Source organism: Grus americana, chromosome 5, assembly GCF_028858705.1.
Source record: "Grus americana isolate bGruAme1 chromosome 5, bGruAme1.mat, whole genome shotgun sequence".
Classification (NCBI taxonomy): domain Eukaryota; kingdom Metazoa; phylum Chordata; class Aves; order Gruiformes; family Gruidae; genus Grus; species Grus americana.
This window is the reverse complement of record NC_072856.1, coordinates 24,476,761-24,494,674: the sequence shown is the minus strand read 5'-3', so window position 1 is coordinate 24,494,674 and position 17,914 is coordinate 24,476,761. Positions and strand designations below refer to the sequence as shown.

The following is a 17,914-nucleotide window of genomic DNA, read 5'->3' as shown; positions in this document are numbered from 1 at the left end:
CAGGTAATCTGTGTCATGGAAATTAGAATGCAAGTCAGTTTAATTCTTTTTGCTGTTGTTCCAGTCCCATGGATTGTAAACTTTAGATGTGTGAATTGGTTTAATTAGCATTGCTGTAACCTTTTTTTATATACTCAAGGGATTCTGACTGCACCTGGAAAAGCAGCTTTAAGGTGGTGGAAAGGGCTGTCCACAGTGGACTTTGGTCTAGACATGAGGTCTGTCCTATGAAATCTTAGCTGACTAGTTAGAACTATAAATATTATGTCACTGATAAAGTTAATATTCTGAGAGTAGGCAAATTACTCATGCCACAGTCTTAGAAAGTAGAACACGAACTGTTAGCTTCATTAGTACATGTTCTGGGATGATGTATTCCCAAAACAGAAAGTATCAACGTACTGCTATAAGCTTGTGGCATGCATGTGGCCTTTTGGACACTGCATGAGGTGGAAAAGGTTTCTGACAAGAGTGTTCAAGTGAATAGGGCAAAGTCACTACGAAGGACAGTTATATACATCAGGGCTTCTCAGCATGAAGAAATGAGTCCAGGCAGGGTATGACAGAAGACTATGAAGCTGTGAGTGGCATACGCAAGCGCACACAGCATTTCTGTCTCTGACTTTGCAACTCCTATGGCACATATAATTAAAGGTTGAGACAGTGTACTTGGAAAACACCACTATTTGCTTCCCTTGATCTGATGGTTGTCCGTGACAGCAACTGTCACAGGCAAAATTTTGGCTACATGGACCTTCAGTCTAAGCTACTATTGGCTGCTCATGTTCCTATGTGGATAGGCTCAGTTATGCTCATGGATGAATGAGAAATGTTTCTGTTTAAGCTCCATAAGTCAAGAAAACATCAAAGTTGTCTTGCAGTGTTGGGAATAGGATGGTTTGTGGAGAAGAGAAATAATTGTAGCAAAGAGAAAAAACAGTTACAATTTACAATGTCTCCTGTTAGTTCTGTGGACTTTCATATGAATAAATCATTTTACATTTAAATTATAACGCAAGTTAAGCTGAAAAAGTGAACAAAAGCCCAAGTGACTACATGTGATTAGTGGAACAGGGCTGGTCTTCCATCTTCTGAAACAGTTCCCTACAGTGCCCTATATTTCTCTTTCCAGATACCATGGAGATCCAGCCTTTTTGTGCTGTATGGTTTTGTAAGTTCACTGTCTGCCAAAACTGCAGGGTTTACTTATCTGTAGAAGGCTTTTACTCAGTGTTAGTATTAAATATTGTGGCAACATTAGACCCGCAGTCCTCTGTACTAAAGTAAAAATAACATTGCCATGGTCGGTGTATCCAGGCTTCCTTGCCAGCTAACCTATGGATGGGCTATGTAAAATAACACAGGCATTTCCACCTCTGTACTTGCTCAATCACAGTTTAGTTGCTAGAACTTGCTGTGGTAGCTCTTTTTGTGATACAAAGCACCAAACTCATTTCATGTAGTTCATTTAATAGGGAGCTCTGTCAAGTATATTTGGTTACTCAGACCTATGAACTGGTTCCTTACGAGTCCTGCATAGTTATAACGTACTGCAGTAATCCCCAAGCTGCTTCTGAAGAAGTTTATTTTTGCTTTCAGGTTCCTGAAGGAGTTTCAAAGTGTCATCTGCTACAGAAAGTTGGAATTATGGATGCCAAGTGAGACAGCAGTGCTTGCATCCTGAACGTGACACAGAGGGTCTGAATTACCTGTGGGAAAGCAAAGGCAATATGACAGTTTTCGTATCTCATGGGAGTGAGTTACAGCTAGGACTTGTACTTGCCACAAGAGAATACCCAGGTTCATGCACCAATGCAGGTCAGCTACTTAGAAAAATGGAAAATCTGTTTTGTCTGTTGGACTGAGAACTCTAAACTCATTTCACAAGTGAAGGGTTTCAGCAGAACAATTCTCAGTAAAGGAGGGAATTTCAAGCACCTTCATAAACGCAGTGCTGGATGCCTGCCTCCACTGATTTTCTAAATTTTTCTTTTCCTGCCAGAAATCCTTTCTTTTCTAAAAATATTTACTCGACTCTGCATATTGCTGTCTAATCTAGAGATGGATAACATAGTGCTGATTTTAAAATCCTCACTGGTACAGGATATAAGAATGACTTCTAAAATAGTGCTAAAATTAGTTGCTTCGGAACAAATTTTCTAACCTAACACTCTTTTCTGGGTGTAGTGTGCTTTCTACGCTCCCCCCTCCCCCCGTAACCACTACTGCCATCCTAATCTTCTAGACCATTTAGTACCCTCCTCTTATCCTAAGTAAAATACAATTGCTGGCTCTGATATTCATTAAGTGATAATCCAGATTAATTCAGACTTTGATGTAGAAACAGGTCCTATTTCATCTGCAAAGAAATTCAGACCGCCCTATGGAAAATGCACACACACACATGCAGTATGTAGAATGCCTTAAAGAAACTGTAGCTAACCACCTTATTAGTATTCCTCCCTCCTCTGTGTTTCACTTGCAGCAACAGAGGGCTGAGCAAAATGCAGTAGAACAGGGACAGAGACAGAGCTGGCAATCATCTCGGTGCAGGCTGCTGAATGTAGGGGGTGGGGGGGATGCAGCAAAGCAAGATTAATAACCTTGCCATAATCCTGTGCACCCTGGAAGGAGATACCTCTGGTGACTGAGCTGTTCTTGTCTTGATTAATTGGACTGAGTGAATGAGTGGCTGGCTATCCACCTGGTTTGGAGGCGACCCCCTGGTTTTGCTGCTCTCTGAATCCTCTACCCATCTGGGAAGGTAACAGTGAGACATACCATCTGCAGCACACACAGCAGCTATTGGAGGCTACTACTGACAGTTTGCACTACAGTTTTTTGGTGAGCAAGAAGCCAGGTATATTGTACAGTTGGATATTTCTGTGCTCAAGATACTGAATTTCACAATCTGGTCCTTCAGCAACCCCCTACGCTCCCTTTTCCAATTGCCTTTGAGTTCTGGGCTTACTTTTGGCATAGTCTCCTGGATGCATTTTGCTGGGGATGGAGAAGCAGTAAATGGAACCTCTGAAAACTAATTGTTTTGCTTCTGTGTGACTCGAGAAAGAGAAAAGCGAAAAGAATCAAATCCAGCTGGCGGAATTTAAATTTCGTTCTGAGAAGTTTACAGAGGGACGGCACAAAAGGTAAGTCCAGGGGTTTGTCTATCTGTTCTGTTTCCTTGTTTGTTTCCTGCTTGCTTCTTTGAGCTGGGGAAAAAAAGCTAAAACATGAGTACTGGGTGCATATGGAGTGTGGTGTTTGTAAAGTCTGTGCTTGTAATTTATATTCCCTTTTTACTCCCTTTTCTGTTTTGTGAATTTTTTTCCTTTTTTTTCCCCCCCTTCTTCTCCCCCCTGCCATTTGCACAGTAAAAATGCTTGCAAAATAATGATCTATAGTGCTGGAAAATGTTAGTTAAAGAGCACTAGAAAGCTCCTTTCATTTCAAAGGTATTAGAATTTCTAGGGAGATAATTCTTTTTATTAAACCAGCTAAAATATTTGGAAAGTATCTAGAATGGGCAAGAAAATAGCTCATACAGTATCTTCAGTAGAAGTCTCCATATTTTCATAAATCTTGTCTAGTTTTTTCTCTGCATTTCAGTCAGCTCTGGAATGATGAATATGTAAGTAAAAAGCTGCTTCTGCTGCTGTTAGCAGAAGGTAGCAGAATGGAAATTGAGGATTTGTGCATCACTTATGTGAAGTTCAGATGTTTGCTTGTCATTAACCTTTTGAATGCTGCTGCTGCTTCCCCCCCTGCCCCCCACCCACAGAATTTATGAAATATGTAGGGCCAAACAGTAATAACTCATATGGAACAGAGTGCCAAACACAAATGTGTCCTTGTGGTCCCTTAATTTTTGGGATGGAGGTGCTACTAAGTGCTCAGGTGACCAAAGTAAATGTCTCATCCAGCATGGTTCATGGCACTCCAGTATTTCTGGCGATCTATCAATCATATGGCTGTGGTGCTACTCGGTGTTTAAACCTGGCACTTATCCCCCCCCTCCCTCCCCTGCAGTTTCTGCAGGAACAGTATGACTGTTGTAGCCTTTCCCATCTTTCCATTAAATAATAGAAATAAAATACCATTGCATTGCAATAGAATTGGAGCTCTCATAGTTGAGGGATTTTTTTATTGCTGCACTGATAGTACTTAGCATTCCCAAGAAGGTGAGAAAACCATCTGTAAATACATTTCAAAGATGCTTGGTTCTCCAAATGGAATTGCTAGGTACTCGCTCCTTCTCAATTATATGAATATGAATGACTAATATAGAAGGATATGTTGTCTGTATGAAAGACTGCATAGCTGGTTACTTAGTGTAAAAAGACATGGATCAAAATACAGTTCTACTGAACAATCAGTTGTTGAGTGTCTTGTGTTTGTATAGATAGATATGTAATGTATGTAAAGAAAAGGAGACTTATGTAAGATTTATAAATACAAGGACACATCAGATAGGATGGACCTTTGATCCATTTGGCACAAAGAAGTGTAATGACCCTTCCTGTAATAGATCCTGTGTTGTAAAGCTAAAAACTTAATGAAAAGGCTCTGCTTCAGAGTAATCAAATCACTTTATGTTATTGCATCCTGTCAGTCAGTCCCTCTGTTTCCCACTGGTTTTGCATAATAGCTTTAAAGAGGGATTAAGGAAGAAAGGAGAACTGGTTATAGGTGTGTTTCCCCTTGTTTTCTGGAAGTGATGCTCTGTGTTGCATGTGCCTTTATTCTATATGATTACAACAAACAAATCTCTGAGCCAGGTGCAGTTTGCCGTAGTTTTCCCTCATTGTACTTTCCTCAGTTCCTCAAGCCCCATCGCATGTAGCACATGCATCTATTTCAGCAGGCAATAAGCTATGCTCTCTTTTAACTATGGGGAACAGTCTGTGTGTAATGAGGGATAAAAAAAAAAAAAAAAAAAAGAGTGTGTGTGTGGAGAAATGACAACTCATGATTTTTAGAGCCTTACCCTCATTTTAAAATTGAAGTATGTAATGAGACCATCACAGCAGAGATGTTGACTGGATGTATGGAGAGGGGGAATGTTCTGCCTGGACATGAAACAACTTTCATATTCTGGGGAAAAAGAAGACACATTTGCTCCACTAGTATTTCTACGTGTTCTGATGTGTAGGATATAATTTAGTAGTGTTGCATGCCCTAAAGTGAGTGGGAGAGTGGTCACCTGTATGCTGGAAAAGAAGTCACTGCTCTCTTGGTATGGTGTCCAGATGTTATTAATCATCTACATCTGTTGATTGTCAACCCTACAGAAGTGAGACTGGTGTGGATTTTTTTTGCAAGTAGTATTATCTGCTTATATACTGCAGACTAAAGCAAATGGTGGTTATTTTACATTTGAACAGATTCACTGAAAAGGAAACCTCAGGCTTCTTCCTCCCCAATCCTACCTAAGTATTTTTGTTGGTTTAGTAGATTTTGATTAGAACTCTTCCTGGATTTCAATTCTGACTTCCTAATTATACTGTCATATTTGCTATATTTTGGGTTTGTTTGTACGCCTTATAATATACACAGTATTGTATATAACATAGCATGTTATGTCACAGGATCAATTTTGGTTTCTAATACCATTGCTATTACTATGGCAAGAATGGAAATGGATAGTACTAGCAGGTTTTATGTGGGAACAGGCTTTAGCACCAGTTGGACCATGTGTGGGTTTTTTTAATGTTCATTTAAAAAGAACTGTGAAAAGAATGTCAAGTGTTTCATTTTAGTGGTCCTTCCATTTTAATTCCATCTCATAGTGTAACGTCCCATACGCCTTTAGTCTCACCTAATGTGGAAAATGCTTTCTTCTCTGTACTGTTTGGGTTCTTGCATGAGCTCAATCCACTATGAATTGTACATCTTGCTGAAATATGAAGGGAAGGCCTACAAGGGTCTTGCAGTGAGTATATCATAGGTGAAGTCTCGCAGCAGGACTATGAGTACAATGAGATTCTCTTGAGCTGAATTATCTAAATCTTGTTTTAAGAATAAGGGGAAGATAAAGAAAACTGAAATTTCTTTTTCACTTAGTTCCAGTTAATTGAGCAGCTTCCTTTTCTCATTGCTGAAGTCAGCCAACCAGGTCCTAAGCTCCTCCAGCATGTTTCTAAGACCCAGGGTACTTTACACATGAATTCCTCCTTCCTTCTGAAACAAGATGGGCTGACAACTGGCAAGTCAATCTTGGAGCTCTGCAGTGGCTTGCAAGCAAGGGGAGGATGGGAGACAGGAGATGTACCAGCAATTCCAGGACTTGAACCAAAAGAACAACCTCTGTGGGATGGCAGAACACGTCGTTTTGATTGCTGACTCATCGAGTTGGTCTGCAATATTATCTTACACTGATGTGATGACACTGGGCCTGGCTTTGAAATAAGGAGCCAGAAAGGAGTAGTTTATCAGTAAACACACACTGCTTATGAATGTGTACTTCTCTAATGACAAATGGTATGATCACTGGAAATTCCTGTGGGTAGAGTTAGTGATCTTAAATCTCTTACTGTGAGAGTTAGTAGTAAGCAAAATGTACTGCTTTTAGCCAGCTAAGAAAAAAATGAAGTTACAAATATATCCTTTCAGTTGACAAGTTAGTGGGCTGCAGTAAATTACTCCCTCCTTCCCCCCGCCATATTGCTCTCCTTCCCATTTCTCTTCATTTCATGTCAAAGGATAAAGGTTTAGGAATGAAGGAGACTCAGAACCCAGAATTTCAGTTCCTTATGTTTTGATGAAATTAATGCAAAATATCATGTATTTTTATTGAGTTGTATAACAAAAAAGCATGAGAAAATGTTGACTTAGACACTGTAGCATTCAGGGGTGGCCCAAAAGACGAGTGTTGAGAGCATGGTATATGTACACATGTATTTGCTTCTAGAGGCTGTTACTGTTCAGGTTGATAAGGTAGTGATGGTGACATTCTCAAAGTTAAGATTCAAATGCCTGAGTGATATGCTGAGATTTCTATGGCTATTTCATATTGCTGAGGAGGAAACTTACTCTTTCTGTATTCTCAAAACCTGCAAGATGCTGCAGTGTTAAGAGCTCTTGCTGCCAAACTTAGAGTGGTTATGTAAGGTAGAATCTATTGATCTTGGAGGATGGTGGTGGGCAGAGATTGCTTCAGAAACTGGAGACTTTCTTTCTCAGAACATAAAGTGGAAAGGCAGAATTATAGCAAGGAATATAGGTCTCTTCCTTATGTGTACTGAAGAGATTTTCTGTACGGACAACAATTTTTTTGTAACTTGCCAGTGTTTCTCTACTCACCTGGCCACCAGTGGTAGGTATTCTGTGTGTACTTTGTGCATCACAAAGGCTAGCAGAAACATCAGTGTAAAACAAAAGCATGCTTAAATGAGGCTCATAACTGTAAATATGAAGGGCTTCTGTTGATGCATTTTTAACATAGCTTTGAGCTTGCAACCCATGGCAGGGAGATTTTCCATGAGGCCCGTTATTCTAACCTCTTCGATAATTTAAGATGTTGTTTTGGTAGGTTAAATTTATATCAAGTGCTCATGAAGTCCAGCACGTACTAGTAATTAGAGACTGTCAGTTCCAGTCCTGTTGTTCATCCTGTTTACAAGAATAAGAACAGGGTTATATCCTTCTCTCTTTAGCTCCTCTGAAAGAGCTGAATTGGTATCAGGTAAAGATACAGACAAGGGAGGTGGGAGGCCCATAACTTCTTTTTTTTTTTTTTCCCAAATGTTTCCTTAATTTAATTTAACTCACTTGGGAGCAAAAGGGTCTTCCCCCTTTCTATTGTTTAGTCATAGAAGAAAATCTTATCAGTGCAACATGGGGCTATCAAGCAGTGGGCACATTTTCCATATAATCCTGGCTTTCTTTTTCTAATTTGTCTAGTAGCTATATAATCTTTACTGTCTTTTTTGCTGTCCTGGAAAGAAATGGGCAAATGAGAAAGCAAAGCAACACTTCTGCACTGCGTATGTGATGGATCACCAACTTATTAAACCAAAAAGATATCATTTTGCAATTTTTAGGTAAAGCTAGGGATGGCACTTCTTTTCCTGTGTGATTTCCTTCTCCTCCTCACCCCCCGCCTTATTGTCGATCAGTTAAGCATTGTTGACAGCATCGTGCAGTTTCTAAAGGGACAAAGAGAAGGTGAATATTTTGAGATTAGTCCTTTCTATATTGAGGTTGCATTTCTTTTCAACCTATTTTTATTTATAGGCTTTTCTCTGGAGCTACTCACTATAATAATGTAAACCTATAAATCTTCACTATACCCTCAGTTATTTCAGGAAGAAAATAAGGCACTTTGAAGCTAAATGATCTACCTACAATTTACTTAAAACCTGCAAGAGTAGTCACCTTCTGGAAAGCAGAAGGTTCAACAGTAAAAATCGGAGAGAAAAGAGTGGAATGGGTGAACTCAAAGTAGGAAGGAAAAATAGTGCAGAGATTAGCCCGAAGACAAAAGTAGTTTCATACTCTTGTAAGGGTACAAGCAGGAATTGCATTGTACAGACTGCACATGGAAGAAAATTGTAGTTTTGCATGCAGTGAAAGTGGGAAAATGGGTTGTAGAATGTTCTTTTAAGCATCTCAACCTTATGCTTCAGAAATGCCACTTAGTCAGGTCCCAAGTGTGCATTTTTATTTTGAACAAGGGTAGATAGAGCAGGGCTAATAACAGGAGTGGCATTATCAAAACTCCATAAGGGATTTGGATCTCTCTTGAAAAAGCTTTGAAAACTTAAGCCTTGGACTTTGATAGGAAATTTGAGCTACATTTCCTTAAGTAAAGGAATATATATTGAGTAAGAATAAATATCAAGTAAGAACATATCTTCCTGGGAATACTGCCTCACCACAGATTCTTCAATTATTGTATTGCAACAGGGTTGTAAATATTGAAGTCATGTTCTTTATCTGTTCAACTATGCAATCATTCCTCTCAGGTGGAAGTGCAATCTGGTTCTGAGAACAAATAAGATAAGGCACGTAGTTTAGACCCCATTTGAGCGAAAGGAGTGTGTGAACTGTAGAAGGGTGCAGGCTCAGGAAAACAAGACACTTTTTATGGCTAGAAGTTTATATGGGTACATGCTAAACTTGAGTTTAGATGGGATTGTTGAGAAAATTATGGGAATGGTGGGTTCACAACAGTTAACGTTTGGACCAGCTGAATTCAGGAAGTCTGAAGCAAACTGAGGCATGCAGAAGAGGTAATTTAATACGTACGTATGCAAGAGCCTAAGTATCCAGAGATAACAGTCAAATAAAATGACTGATGCATTAAAAATTTGTATCATAAAGGAAGTATGAAATAATTTAACTGAATGTGCAGGTATTTAAATTCATTTCTGGAAAACCAAATATTATCATTTCTGGAATTCTTGAGCTAGACTTTTGAATATTTGACTATGTGTAATTTTTATGTAATCACCCACATATCTTCCAGTGAAAAATGTAAGTCAAAACTGTGTAAGCTTTGAAGATTTTTAGTGACTAAAAAAAATCGTGAATGGCTTTATATTATCAGTTCTAGAATATGCAAAGGAATTTGGCTGAGTTAATGTATGGCTGGATTAATGTAACCTGGTTGTCAGGCAGTAAATACCATGCATTTTCTCTCTGCTTCATGTTTCATGTCATGCTTGATCCACAGGGGGTTTTTGCCTCTGACGTTTCAGTGGATGCTTGCAGTGGAGTGAGCTGTGTGTAGCAGCGTTGCTCAGAAGCACCTCTTGCTTTCCTGTGACCTGCAGTAGAGTATCTGTACGATTTACTGGAGTACAAAGTGGCCTCAGGGGAGCGAGGGTTGTCCTAGTCCTTCTTGGCTCTGTCCTGCCCTGCAACTACAATGCGAGTTAGCCGAGTAGTAAGGGAGAGACAGTATAGCTTGGCTCCTTAGCTTTCCTTTTCCTCCTCTGTCATTGATATTCAGGGCTTGCTGCAGCAACCTGATGCCCTCCTTTTACAGAAGTCACAACCCTTTCAAACCACAAAAGATCCCTTCAAACTGGGATTCCCTTGACAATCAGCTTTATAGTTTAAGCAGCTTTATGCAATACTGAAAACAGTGACAGTTGAGAGAGGTAACTAGGAGACTTCTTATATTATAAAGACTTGGCTTGGGAATGTGTGCTTAAGGGTCTTAAGCTGCCTAAAAGAGTCTCTTAATCTGCCTTAATTCTTCTTATTATATTCTTTTTCTGAAGTAGGCGGAGATGCAAGATTTTTCTTTTCATTTAGATGAATAGAGAAGTTCCACACCTGTCTCCAGATATATCAACTCCATTCTGCAGTATGCAGGCTTGGGATACCACTTTCTAATACATGAATCGTCAAAAGTCCAGATTACTGCTTTAGATTTGTCCTAATTTTAGAGAGATGCATGTCTGCATTTCTACCTACATCTGAACTTTTTTCCTCTCTAGGGAAATATTTGCCAACAGGCAAGTGATGTTAATTATGCTGTTTTCCTGTATGCCAAGTGTTAGATCAGAAGTTTAGAAAGACAGGGTGGAATTTCCTTGATCCTATGAGTTCATTCTTCTGAAGACTTGTGTGAAACTTTCCAAGAGCATTAGCCTTAAGGCTATTTATGAAACAGCTCATTTAACATATGGAATGTGTATGTTCTACTAGACACGTTTACAGAATGTAGAAAGACAGGGGAAACTTAGTAAAAGGTCTGTCCAAAATACTTATTTTTATGTAATGTAACTTCCCATTTGAAATCAAAGCTGTGAATCATGGGCGTTTCAATGATTATTGCTTCTAGCACTTAATGGCAGCTTTTGAAGTCCAGCAATGGAGAAGCCTAACTTATTTCATCATCTCTTATCCATGACATAAACCTACCTCCTTGTCTCTGGCTAGGGATGAACTGATTTGAAGTCTTTCTGGTGTTGTCACAGGAAACATGCTTCACCACCACCACCTTTCTCTTTATGCTTTCAGATATGGGGAGGGATACTTCAAGAGAAAAATGTTATAAAGTGATGATCTTGAGGATGTAGAGGAAGTAGCAATGAATAAAGCTACTACTCTGATATTCATAAACATTTCCTTTGCTAGTGGAACTGAATTTTGTGTTCCATTGAGGGAGAAGAAAGTACATTTTGGGAAGTAATGATTTTTCTAAATCTATGAATATCTGAGAAAATACCACATATTTCTAAGTGTAACATAAGTAGTTATTTCCTAAGGTTATTTTGTCCAGGTTAAATGTCTATTGTACAATGAAAGTGGTCTCCTTTTTTATCAGCCTGAGCTTTTAACACTTAAATTTTTTTACTTCTGAATGTTGCTGATAGTTGCCTGTTTCTTTCTTTCTGTATTGCTTAACTGTAACTGGTGTACTAGAAGGCCCTTGTCCAGGCCCTCAGGCAATGGAAATGAGTAGGTAGCTCCAATAAGGATGTCAGTTTATGAGAATAAGCATTTGGCCTCCAGTTGTTGTTCTACAAATTATTGTCTAAATAGTACTTTTCAAATTAGGTGCATTTCTCCAATCACTTCAGGCTTAGGCATGTTTAATTATTTAAGCCTAGTGGTAAGCACTACAAGAAGCAGTGGAGAAAAGGTCACTGGAGGAAGAAGAGCATGTCTTCCACAAACAGCCCTGATGTTGCATTTGATTTTAGTAGGATAACGCAGACACTAGAAAACATTAAGAATTTAAGGTTACATGGGCTTTGTAACATTGTTAGTAATGGGACTGGAAATTGCCCTCTGTTAGTGTAATACTCTGTTTGAATTTTTAATATTGCAAAGGAAAGGAAATGTATTAATTGTTTCAGTTTCTAAAATAAATGATGAATATGCTTCTTTTTATGGCAACTATTGTGTTAGGAGGTAATACCCCTTAAACAGCTAATACAATTGTAAAAATTAAAAAGCTATCGTTATCATAGCTACACTAAAAATGTTTTGGGCAAGACTACTAGTGTAAAACAATTCTTTTTTTTAACATCCTGTCTTAAGGTCTGCTACTTGCTCTCTAATATTTTCCTTTTTTTTTTTTTCCTAGAGTTCTCAATTTTATTTTTATGATTTGAGGTTAATATTGAGGAGGAGTTGATGAGTGGGTAATATGAAATGAAAGTAACGATTTTTGCCCTTGTTTTTGCCCTGGATTGGAAGTCTTTGTTGAATTCCATTGTTTATATAGACTTTGTCTCCCAACAAAAGAAAATAATACATGTAATCAATACTCTTGTTGCCCTACTCATTAGACATACTAACCCCCGATCAAATAGGCAATATGCACTGCCTTTAAGTCTCGGGTAGTGCTCTGGCCCTTTGTGGGGGAGGGAGCAGTCTCTTTTTCTGTGCCTGTTGACATTATGGAAGTTCGAGTAGCTGTGGCTAGAACAACGGTCTTATATTTTTATCTGCTATAACCATATGTAGATACTATGTGATTTGTCTTGCTTGCTTTTGCTTTCTCTATGGCCTGTTTTCCTGTAGGGTAAAGAATATATAGATTTATATACTGTATATACTACTAAAACTGTTATTGAGCTATTGCACTAAGCTGGTAGATTGCTCCCCCAGTGCCTGGCTACTACCCCTCAGGACAGAAATGAGAAGCTTCCCCACCACCACCTTCTGTAGTCCTGACACTTGTGCTCTTTCTGATTAACTTGCTTTCTCTGTATTACAGTAACAAATATCTTTAATGGCATTTCATTATACATACAATGCCCTGAGTTTCATAAGATGAAGAAATGCTTTTACTTGCTTGGGCTTTCAATCTTTACTTGCAGGCATTCAGCAAGCAGTAATAATTTTTTTTTTTAATTTATTGTTGAATGGCTATGAAAATTCAGTCATTTTGTGAGATAAAGCGATACCTCCCTTCTAAGATCATACTATTTAACTTGGTGGAACTGGAACAAAACAAGATGCACAATCAATGCAATGCAGTAAGGGTCAAGGCTGTAGTTCAGATATATGATATTTTACTACCTGTGGCCTTTAAAGCCAAAATTATTCTATTAAGCTGCTCCTCCACAAGCAGGAGTGAAGATCAGAACACTGGTGTTGCCTTATTGCTGCCTTCTGCATTACCTTCAGTGGCCAAACAGGTTTAAAATTATACTGTAGTAGTGTGGGACAGGGATGAGAGAGAAATGGATCACGTTGGAGACACCTACATCTAACTACCTGCACCGAGGACTGATGCAACTGCCATTCATGATGGATGAGAGGGCAATAAAGGTGGGGCACCATGTCAAGATAGTGAGCAGCCTTTGTGTCATTTTAGGGTATAAGGAGGAGCTAGACTATTAGCAAGGTTAGTTTTGGTTTTGTTTCTAAATAGTGCCATTGATAAATCTCTTTTTTTTTTTTTTTTTTGCTTCCTTGCTTGCTTGCTTGCCTGCCCTATGCTGGTAAGGATGGAGATGAAATACGCAAGCAACTTCTGACTCATTCTCTTCCACACCAGCTAGTCCCAAGAATAATTTGAGAAACATTAAGCAAGAGTTGAGTCACTGAATCAACCAAGAAGTTCTGACTTGCTGTATTGGAGGTGATGTCTCACTTTCCATTGCGTTGCATAGCCCCTGGTTCGCAGTGGGTGTGAAGCTCCAGCCGTGGTTTGTACTGCAGCTTTACACTAATACCTCGTGTTACAAATCACGCTCTGGAATTGCAAGGTTGTTTGTGTTTCCCTTAAGGGTAGAAACAACAGAAGCAGAACTGTGGGATTGGTTTGAATAATAGAGATGAATATTACAATATCCATGCAGGTGCTGTGCTGCTTTAATTGCTCTGTTGCTACATAGAGAAACCAGAGGACTGACACCGCGCTCTGAGGACACTGACAGGTAAAACTCAGAATAGTCGGACCTTGTGGCACTGGGGCTTAAAGACCCTCCAGCAGCCCAGCCAGCTCATCCCAGCAAAGGATCTGCTTGCAGCGTTTGATAAAATATCCCCTGCAGCAAGACTTTTAAAGAAGATAAGGCTACGGTGCATGAATCTACAGTCACAGATTTAGAAGAACCTCTGCCCTCCTGAAGAAGATCCATATGGCTTTTAAAGGTTATGAAGATTATACCCTTCCACTGAAAAGTAATAGGCCTACATGGTGATTACTCTTTAAATTTATGGAATGTAATAAAACACTAATATAGCACTTTCCTGTAGGACTTGTTGAACTATCCCATAGCATAATGTTTGGGATGTAATTTTCTATTGAACTTGATGGGAGGATCCAAAAATAGAAAACTATGATTAAGAAGTAATTTTTTTTTCCCCTCGGTGTGTATTCCTTACAGAGCAAATATATTTACATTTAGGATTTTATCTAGAGTTGAAGCACAAACCAGCAGCATAAATTCTTACCCCATTGCTTCTGTTGTGGTACAGAGGATACATTTAAAATGTTAAGTAAACTTGCTGTTAACGTTACTTCTCCTTTTCCCGTGGTCTGTGGAAACAAGGTCAAGTTTCAACTAAAGAGTTGGAACCAGTGTTTCCCCTTCCCCCTGCCTTGTCTCCAAAAATCAGTTGCAAGTTTTGCTTACTACAGTCCTTTGCCTCCTCTCCTATAGGAGCAGATCTCAGTGGTTTCTCCTCTGGCCAGTTTTTCGGAAAGATTGCATCTGGAGCCAAAGCAGTAAAAGACAGTATTTCAGTGAGCCCTATCTCTGCTTTAAATCTTTCAAGCTTTTCCCTTTGCTGTTTTATTTCTGGACTGCTCACTGAGTTTTATCATGATTGAAAGTAGACAGTTTAAAAATCAGTTTGTTTTCTTGGTGACCTGCTTTATGCACAGCTCTTAAAGAAGCGTGATTTCTAAATTCAGTGTATCGTGGTGCAGCATTAGCCATGGGAACACGAAGCCACCAGCAGGGCTCGTGAAGCACCGGTTCAGGGTGATGTCTCTCACCTCATCGCAGCTCGAAAGGGGACGGAGCGGGTGCGGAGCTTCGTGGGGGGTGCGGAGGAGGCTGTGGGCGCAGGTGCCGCGATGGCCGCTGGGGGCCGCTGGGGGGCTGCACTCCCCGCCGGGCAGGCGCTTCCCGCCGCCGGGCAGGGCCGGTCCCGCCGGCATCCTCCCGACTCTGCCGGGCTTACCTCGTTAAAGCCGAGTTCTTCTAAGCAAAGATAAGGCGGTGGTTCTAACAAGTAATTATTTCATTAGATGCATGTATTGGTGTGGCTTAATATGCGCACAGGCAAGTACATCAATCCAATAAAAATCGCGTAAAATGCATTCATTACCTCTCATAATCCTCACTCCCCTTTTCTCATGACAACAACTTTGCTAATACAGAAATTTAATTTTGTTCTTACTTACTTTTGACCTAAAAAGCTATCTAAAGTTCAGGGCATTATCTACTCTGTTAGGAAGAGATGTTGATGAAAGTAACTTGGCTTCGCTGAACCAGTTCACTGAGTAGGGAAACTGTTCTGAACAGCAGAACAATAACCTAGGCTTATTTCAGACACTGATCAGTCAGAAAAGAAGGCTTTAATCTGTAGAGAAAGTGTCAGGAGGGTTTTGTTTGTGATGTATTAATGTTTTGATTGCTCCCCCTGATCGTTTGTGTGTGTGTTACTGGGCCGAGGAATGTGAATGGTCAGTAAGCCATCTCCGTCCCCATCTGTGTTAAAAGAGTGCAGAGGTCTGTGTGTAAGGTACTTGATTCCATGAAGGAAACTAAAACAATCTTGGAACTAAAATGGATAATGGTTATTCACACAGAAGAATGAAAACGTTTTAAAATTATGACAACCTTTTCTTTCCTAGATGGAAGAACACAGATGCTCCATCCCCTCTATTTTTTTTCTTCTAAGTTTTTCCGCACTGTTTGTTCTACCACAGGGTTCTTTTGCCAGAGTGGATCTGGTTAGTGTGGAGTGTCAGAAAGTAAATGACAGTACTTTGGATCTACAAAGTGCTTTTCAAATCAGTGTCTTGTTTAGTTTCTAGATGCATAATGAATATTTTCCCGAGAGAGAGAGAGAGAGAGAGACTAGCTGGATGCTTATGCTAAAATAGCTATTAGGGTTATCCTTAGGAAGCAGAGTAAAATCCCATTGAGACAAATATCATATGTTCAGAATTCTTGTTTCATGAGTCATGTAGGTTTTGGTGTGTATAATCACATCACTTTAGCACATGACCCAGGTAAAAGTAATTCTTGAGTCATAAAGTCTTAAAGTTGGAAGACCTGAAATCTTCAGTTCTATCCTAAATGAAAGCTCTTCACCGAAGTGCTATGGTAAAAGGCTAAACTTTGTGCAGATTCAAGAGCTGTAAAATATTGAAGTTGTCTTTAATAATCTCAATTTTAAACTGGCCCAAACAGAAGTTATGACTATAGAAATGAAACCTAAGTCTGTATCAGGAATCCGGTCATGTCAAGTCCCTAATGATTTAGAAAGTGATAACATATCTATAGTGTACCAGTATAAGAGTATGTGACTGATTCTGAATAACTGTTATCTTAATTTCTGTGTTAACCTGACTCTTGAAGTATGATATCTTATTATTCTTGCCTGCTATTCTTGCCTACTCTTGCAGTAGGAAATTCAGTGGCTTGATTTACAGTTGGACTAAGTGATTTCATAAGTCATTAATACTTAGGAATTCAGCAGTATGGAGAAAAAAAAAAACAAACAAAAAAACACAACAAGAAACAACCACCCAGTGTTCTACTTATTTTAGTGTAAGCATGTTTAATTTTAGACTCGACCTGGAAATACAATGTGTTCTCTTTCTTGTCCTCCATTTAAAAAAAAAAAAATAAGAAAAATAAATCTGTATCTGTAAAATGGAAGTGTCTGTGAAGTTTGTAAGCTTAGAGAGAGAGAATGGTCCTTGAAGTCATTCAGGACTATCTTGAAAAGCCTTATGGAAACAGGACTATATTTCGTCTGGATTTCTTTCAACTATCAAAATTTCTTTCAGAACCACTAGCCTTTGCTTTTCTGAAAACACATTACTCCTTGTGGCAGCTGCTTAAATGGCAGCGGATGCCAGGACTTCATATGTATATGGAAGGTCATGGCACAAATCAAAACCATATGCATAGAGGACTGTAATACATCTGTTACTGGTAACAAGATGCATTAACATGATAGAAGTGATCCTAATTTTAATATGCACATGGAAAAGGGGGAAGATGGGTGCTCGTAGTAAGGCATGCTAGAGATTTATCTCTTTAAAGCACTTTATAGCCATTTAAAAATGTTTCTTTCAGCATCCTCATGATAAAAATTAGTAAATGTTCACTTTTCAGACAGAAAATATATTGAGATATTGGCAATTCTGGTGTGTTTGTGTTGGGGTAACACTTTGAAAACTCCTTGCTACTAAGCTAATTCTCACCCATTCATTACATTTTCGTAAACATCTTGGTCATATGGGGTATTCTTTGAGCTAGAAGTCCAGTGCAACACTGAGTGTTTCAATTAACTGGATGTTATAAATGCCCCTTCAGAAGAATCCTTCTGCATATTTAAATTGTGCATATAAAATAAACTTGTAATGAAACATGCCATGGTTTACCTCTGTGCTGCAAGTTAATGTATTTATCTTTCTCTTTTTTTAGGATGTTTAAGAATGAAGAAGTAGGTTATCACATGGCAAGCTACTTCCGTATAACTCTTTAAAGGACTAGAACAGAAGCATGAATTAGGAAAAAAAATATATGTATATCAGAATATCATCTTGTTTTTTTCTTTAGCCATAAATAGTAATATCAGTGTCGAAAAGATGTGGTTTGCAGCACTGTAGTTGAGCCTTTCTCCTGCTTAGAACTGGGCACTTATAATAGTTTGTGTAGTTGGCAGTAATTCCAGAGGTTTTTTGAAAACAGTTATTTGCTTCTACTTCTGTATCACTTTCTTTTCTTATCTGCGTAAACTTAGTATTTTT

At 38.9% G+C, this 17,914-nt stretch overlaps 1 protein-coding gene across 9 annotated transcripts in view; it reads left to right on the top strand.

Annotated features, from left to right (window-relative positions):
- The first annotated feature begins 2,504 nt into the window (after positions 1-2,504).
- Positions 2,505-17,914, top strand: part of LRRC4C (leucine rich repeat containing 4C) — a 564,871-nt gene continuing 549,461 nt past the window's right edge. For 8 of the 9 annotated variants that reach the window (XM_054828450.1, XM_054828448.1, XM_054828447.1 and 5 more), the window contains exon 1: positions 2,505-3,149. The gene's annotated coding sequence lies outside the window, so the exon portion shown is untranslated. The remainder of the gene's footprint in view (positions 3,150-17,914) is intronic. The other variant, XM_054828453.1, reaches the window with a different exon arrangement.